We start from the raw sequence: 6,120 nt of genomic DNA, 5'->3' as shown, positions 1-6,120 counted from the left end.
AAGGTCACATGTTGAATCCCTGGCCTTTGCTAATAAGTTTTTCAGTCACATTTAGGGTATTACAGTTGGCTTCAACATTTCTGAGATAAGAGAGAAAATAAAATCAAGTATAGCTCCTGCTGCTGTACATTAATCAGTAACCCCTATTGGAAGAGCATGTAAATTCAAGATTGGGCTCAGATGTGATGACCCCCATGGTAGAGCAGTTTGGCTATGCTCGCTTTCACACAAAAGCACACAAAGCAGCTATTTAGACAATGTACACAAGCAAGATACTGCAGATGCTGGAAATCTGTAATAAAAACAAAAGGTCATTGACCTGAAACGTTAACTCTGTTTCTCTCTCCACAGATGGTTTCCTGAACCGCTGAGTATTTCCAGCATTTTCTTTTTTTATTTAGACGACATATTGGACACTTAGTAATGCTTATGGATTTATTTACATGAGTCCCCAAATTGTGGAAGGAAGAATAAGGGATAATTTTTTAAAATTCACAGCAGAGGCTGATCGCTCACTGATTGTGGCCTCTATGTTTGTAACAGTTCCAAAGCTAAATTCTGCATTCTATCAATTAATCTCAGTTCCAAACACCTCCCAAGTTACTCCATTGAAAAGTCAGGGTACAGCCTTAACCTGAAGGCCTCTCAAAAATATTTCACCTGTCCTTTTCACACAAGCTATGTGATGCTTTAAGGAACTCAGGCAGCCTAGTCCACCTTCCACTCCCAAGCTGTAAATTAGGTTGACAGGTGGAAAATAGATCTGTTCTGAGGCCTTTGGCAAGATACTAGGTGAGAGAGCAAATGCTGGTATACTCACCTTCACCTCTGGGAAAGGACCTCTCTTCCCCCAAGAGTTTCTTGTGAAATGAAACCAGTTATGGCCCATTACCAGCTCAAAAATTGTTTTCATTATGTGGCATTTGAGGAGGCTGTCCAGTCCAGCACCAGCATGTCATACCGTTTCTGTTCAAAGATCTATACAACTTTTTAAAACAACTGTAGGATGTGTGGCTATTTGTTGATGATCAATGGCAGGTGCACCTCATGCATCTTCACTGCAGCTAGCTCTATTGCTGAGAAATGAAAATTTTACATGACAAAATTGCATTAACAAAAGGAAGCAACTGTTACAGTATATATTTTAAAAATGCTGTCATTTTTAACATAGCAAAATGATTAAGTGATAGCACCCTTCAATACCAACTAAGTATTTTATCAGATTGAATGGAATTAATTATGTAGACTAATGTCTCACTTTCCATTTGATCTGATATTTATAATGTTAAATTACCTAAGGTGGGTAAGGTCTTGTCAGTTATCGCCACATACAAATAGAGTTTTCCATCATCCCGTCAGTGGGAAGGGAAAAATCACCCAGGAAGAAAGAATGTGATGCTTTAAGGAACTCAGGCAGCCTAGTCCACCTTCCACTCCCAAGCTGTAAATTAGGCCTTAAGCTGGTATTGATTCTTTCCACTTTGACCAAAAGAAACAGCACTGAAACATAGACAACAAACATTGGGTCAGAAGGAAAAACAAAGTGTAGGCTAGGTGGGAACTTGATTTGTGGAAGCTGAATTACATGCAAAGCATGAAGAGAAAAGCCAAAGTAGCAAAACAAATGTTCTTCCCCACTGAATGAAATAGTATTGCAGGAGCTGGCAGTGAGCTACTGAAGATCTGAACTTGAAACAAAGTAATACTTTCTTCCAATGGAATAAACATGAGGAGATAGATTTTTTAAAAATTGGTACTGTAAGAGCCTGTCAGAGGTTTGTGATTTCAAGCTCCTTTACAGATCACGAGCATAGTCTAGGCTGACTGAGGGGCTGCTTTATTGTTAGAGCTGGTGTCCTTTAGATGAGAGGTTAAAAGTAAGGTCTGGTTCCACTGGTTTAGGTTTATGTTTAAAGATCCCTGGACAATATCTAATGAAGAACTGGGAGTTCCTCAACAACAACAACTTGTATAGCACCTTTAATGTAAGAAAACATCCCAACACATTTCACAGGAGCATTATAAAGCAAAATGTGACACCGATCCAAAAAAGGCGATATTAGGTCAAATGGTCAAAAGCTTGGTCAAAGAGATAATTTTTAAGGAGTGACTTTAAATAAGAAAGAGAGGAAGAGAGACAGAGAGGTTTACAGATGGAATTTACACAGGAGTTTTGGATTTTTTTTATTTGTTTCATGGGATCTGGGCATCGCTGTTTAGGCCAACATTTGTTGCCCATCCCTAATTGCCCTTGAGAAGGTGGTGGTGAGCTGTCTTCTTGAACTGTTGCAGTTCATCTGATGTGGAACACCCACAGTGCCGTTAGGGAGGGAGCTCCAGGATTTTGATCCAGTGACAGTGAAGGAATCGCGATAAATGTCTAAGTCAGGACGATGTGTGGCTTAGAGGAGAACTTGCAGATGGAAGTGCTCCCATGCGTGTGTTGCCCTCGTCCTTCTAGGTGGAACAGGTCATGGGTTTGAAAGGTGCTGTCGAAGGAGGCGAGGTGAGTTGCTGTAGTGCATCTTGTACATAGTACACACTGCTGCCACTGTGCATCAATAGTGGAGGGAAAGAATGTTGAAGGTGGTGGACGTGGTGCCAATTAAGCAGGCTGCTTTGTCCTGGATAGTGTCGAACTTCCTGAGTGTTGGAGTCGCACTCATCAAGGCAAGTGGAGAGTATTCCATCACACTCCTGACTTGTAGCTTGTAGATGGTGGACAGGCTTTGGGGAGTCAGGAGGTGACTTACTCATCACAGAGTTCCAAGCCTCTGACCTGGCTACTCCAGTTCAGTTTCTGGTCAATGGTGACCACCAGAATGTTGATAGTGGGGGAATCAGCAATAGTAATGCCATTGCACATCAAGGGGAGATGGTTAGATTCTCTTTTGTTTGAGATGGTCATTGTCTGACACTTGTGTGGTGCGAATATTCCTTGCTACTTATCAGCCCAAGCCTGGATGTAGTCCAGGTCTTGCTGCATATGGACACAGGCTGCTTCAGTATCAGAGGAGTCGCAAATGGTGCTGAAAATTGTGCAATCATCAGCGATGACCTTATGATGGAGGGAAGGTCATTGATGAAGCAGCTGAAGATAGTTGGGCCTAGGACACTACCCTGAGAAACTCCTGCAATGATGTTCTGGGACTGAGATGATTGACCTCCAACAACCACAACCTTTGCACAAGGTATGAATATTGTCAGGGCCCATAGCCTTTGCTGTATCCAGTGCCTTCAACCCTTTCTTGATATCACATGGAGTGAATTAGATTGACTGAAGACTGGCATCTTTGATACTGGGGTCCTCAGGAGGAGGCCAAGATGGGTCATCCACAGCACTTCTGGCTGAAGATGGATGCAAATGCTTCGGCTTTGTTTTTTGCACTGATGTGCTGGGCTTCCCCATTGTTGAGGAGCCTCCTCCTCCTGTCAGTTGTTTAATTGGCCACCGCCATTCACAACTGGGTGTGGCAGCACAGCTTAGATCTGATCTGTTGATGTTGGGATCGCATAGCCCTATTGCATGCTCCTTCCGCTGTTTGGCATGTTAGTCCTGTGTTGTAGCTTCATTTTGAGGTATGCCTGGTGCTGTTCCTGGCATGCCCTCCTGCACTCTTCATCGAGCCAGGGTTGGTCCCCTGGCTTGATGGTAATGGTAGAGCAGGAGATCTGCCAGGCCATGAAGTTACAGATTATGGTTGAATATAGTTCTGCTGCTGCTAATGGCCCACAGCACCTCATGGATGCCGTTTTGAATTTCTAGATCTGTTCAAAATCTATCCCATTTAGCAGTGGTAGTGCCACACACAATGGTGCATACCCTCAGTGTGAAGACAGAACTTCGTTTCGACAAAGACTGTGCAGTCACTCCTACCAATACTGTCATGGACAGATGCATCTTTGACAGGTAGATTGGTGAAGATGAGGTCAAGTAGGTTTTCCCTCTTGGTTCCCTCACCACCTGCCGCAGACCCAGTCCTTACCTGGTCTGGGACACAGGTGACTCCAAACCCACAGCATCGTACTTGACACTGGAACACAAACAAGAAATGTTGGAAATACATCAGCAGGTCTGGCAGCATCTGTGGAGAGAGAAACAGAGTTAACGTTTCAGCTCAGTGACCCTTCATCAGAACTGGCAGGTATTAGAAATGTAAAAGGCTTTAAGCAAGTGGGGGTGGGGCAAGAGATAACAAAAGAGGTGTCGATAGGATAAGGTCACAGAATAACTGACCAGAACATCATGGAGCAAAAGTAAATAGTATGTTAATAGTGTGCTGGAAGACAAAGCATTAGTACAGAGGGTGTTAATGGACAGAAAATTGAGCAGCCTGGCCCCAAGCACAAAAATGAAAAAAACTGGGTAGGCACATTAGAAACAAAGTAAACAAACTAAAATAAAATAAACACAAACAAGAAAAAAATAACTAAAAATAAAAAAGGGGGGGGGGTCTGTTATGCTCTGAAATTATTGAACTCAATGTTCGGTCTAGCAGGCCAAATCGGTAAGGGAGGTGCAGTTCCTCAAGCTTACGTTGATGTTCACTGGAACACTGCAGCAATCCCAGGACAGAGATGTGAGCACGAGGGAAAGTGTTGAGATGGCCAGCAACTGGAAGCTCGGGGTTATGCTTTCGGGCTGAGCAGAGGTGTTCTGCAAAGCAGTCACCCAGTCTGCATTTGTACACTGAAATGGATCAGCAAGCACGTAGTTCAAGGGTAATTAGGGGTGGGCAACAAATACTGGCCTGGAGCGACACTCACATCCCCCATGAAAGAATAAAAACAAAATGACTACACCATGATGCCAAAAGAGGCCAGCAATAACTGAGAAAAAATTTAATTCAAAAACTCATTACGTTAGATCAAATACAAATCTCCACTACGAACAGAGGATAGGACAGTCACACTTTCTTAAATTTCACAAAAGCAGAGTATACAAATAAGTTGTTCTCCACCAGCCATCCCAAGAAGCTGGTGATAGTAAGAAATAGCTGATCAATGAAAAGAGGTTTCTGCTCTGGCACCCCCTGACTTCTATCTAGGATAATTGCTAGAGTTAACAAAGGTTGCACTTGTGGAATAAGAGAATATTTTTTATTAAGATCGTCAGGGTCGCCCATCTATAAGTGCCTTTACACCAGGTGTATTGCCTGCAAGACCATCAAGTTAAGGATCATGAACTCAGATTATCTTCTGAAACTAGGATGGTGTGCTGATTACATTGAGCTATAGAAGTTTACTGTACTGGAGGCAATATTCCCTTGAATTGCTCTTTGGCCCATATGCTCCACTGCGCAGTCCCTTTAAGATTGCTACGCATGCACGCATCTTAAAGGGAACAGTGTTTGTCTTCTGCATGGTAGTCTCCTGCATGATGCATTCCAAATTGCTGCGTGGCCGCACATCCATGCAGCTTTGAGGGAATATTGGCTGGAGGCTATTCAGCCAATCATGTCTGCATTAATACAATCAGTAATAAAAGATTGGTGGAGAGAGATTAAATAGTAATTTTCTACAGGGAATTGGATACATACTTGAAAAGGGAAAATTTGCATTCTGCAGGGAAAGAGCAGGGTAGTGGAACCCAGGGTCTCCTTTCAGAATTGTCCTTCAACTGGATAGCAGAGGTAAAAGACAATTGTCACATGTCCAATTTTTAAAAGTCTATGCAATTTTGAAAGAAATCAAAATTATGAATCAGGCAAAACCCTGGCCTGTGCTCATGTACTATGCAATTTTACATCAAAATGCAAGCACACAGATGTGGGTGTGTGGTTAGCAGGCCATAAGAGATTACAGTTCTAGACATTGTAAGGTGGAAAAAAAAGAGGCTGGTTAAGTTTGTTTGCCAGTACCATTTATTGCAAAGACTCAAACCTCAGGAGTTGACGGCACTCGAGTAAACATACTTTGAAAGCATTCAAGCCAAACTGCTGAGGAACCGACCTAGGTAAAATTTCTGTATGCTCAATATGAATTGCACGCGCTTTTTCTCCACAAGGTCACACCCACTTACTCAAGCCTAGAGCACTCGGAAGTTGGCAGTGAAGGCTTAGGCCAAACCCCAGTATGCATCTTTCTGGCTCAGATATCCAGAATCTCCATAACTGACTG

This window comes from Heterodontus francisci, chromosome 8 (genome assembly GCF_036365525.1).
Source record: "Heterodontus francisci isolate sHetFra1 chromosome 8, sHetFra1.hap1, whole genome shotgun sequence".
NCBI lineage: Eukaryota > Metazoa > Chordata > Chondrichthyes > Heterodontiformes > Heterodontidae > Heterodontus > Heterodontus francisci.
This window is presented reverse-complemented; position numbering follows the sequence as displayed.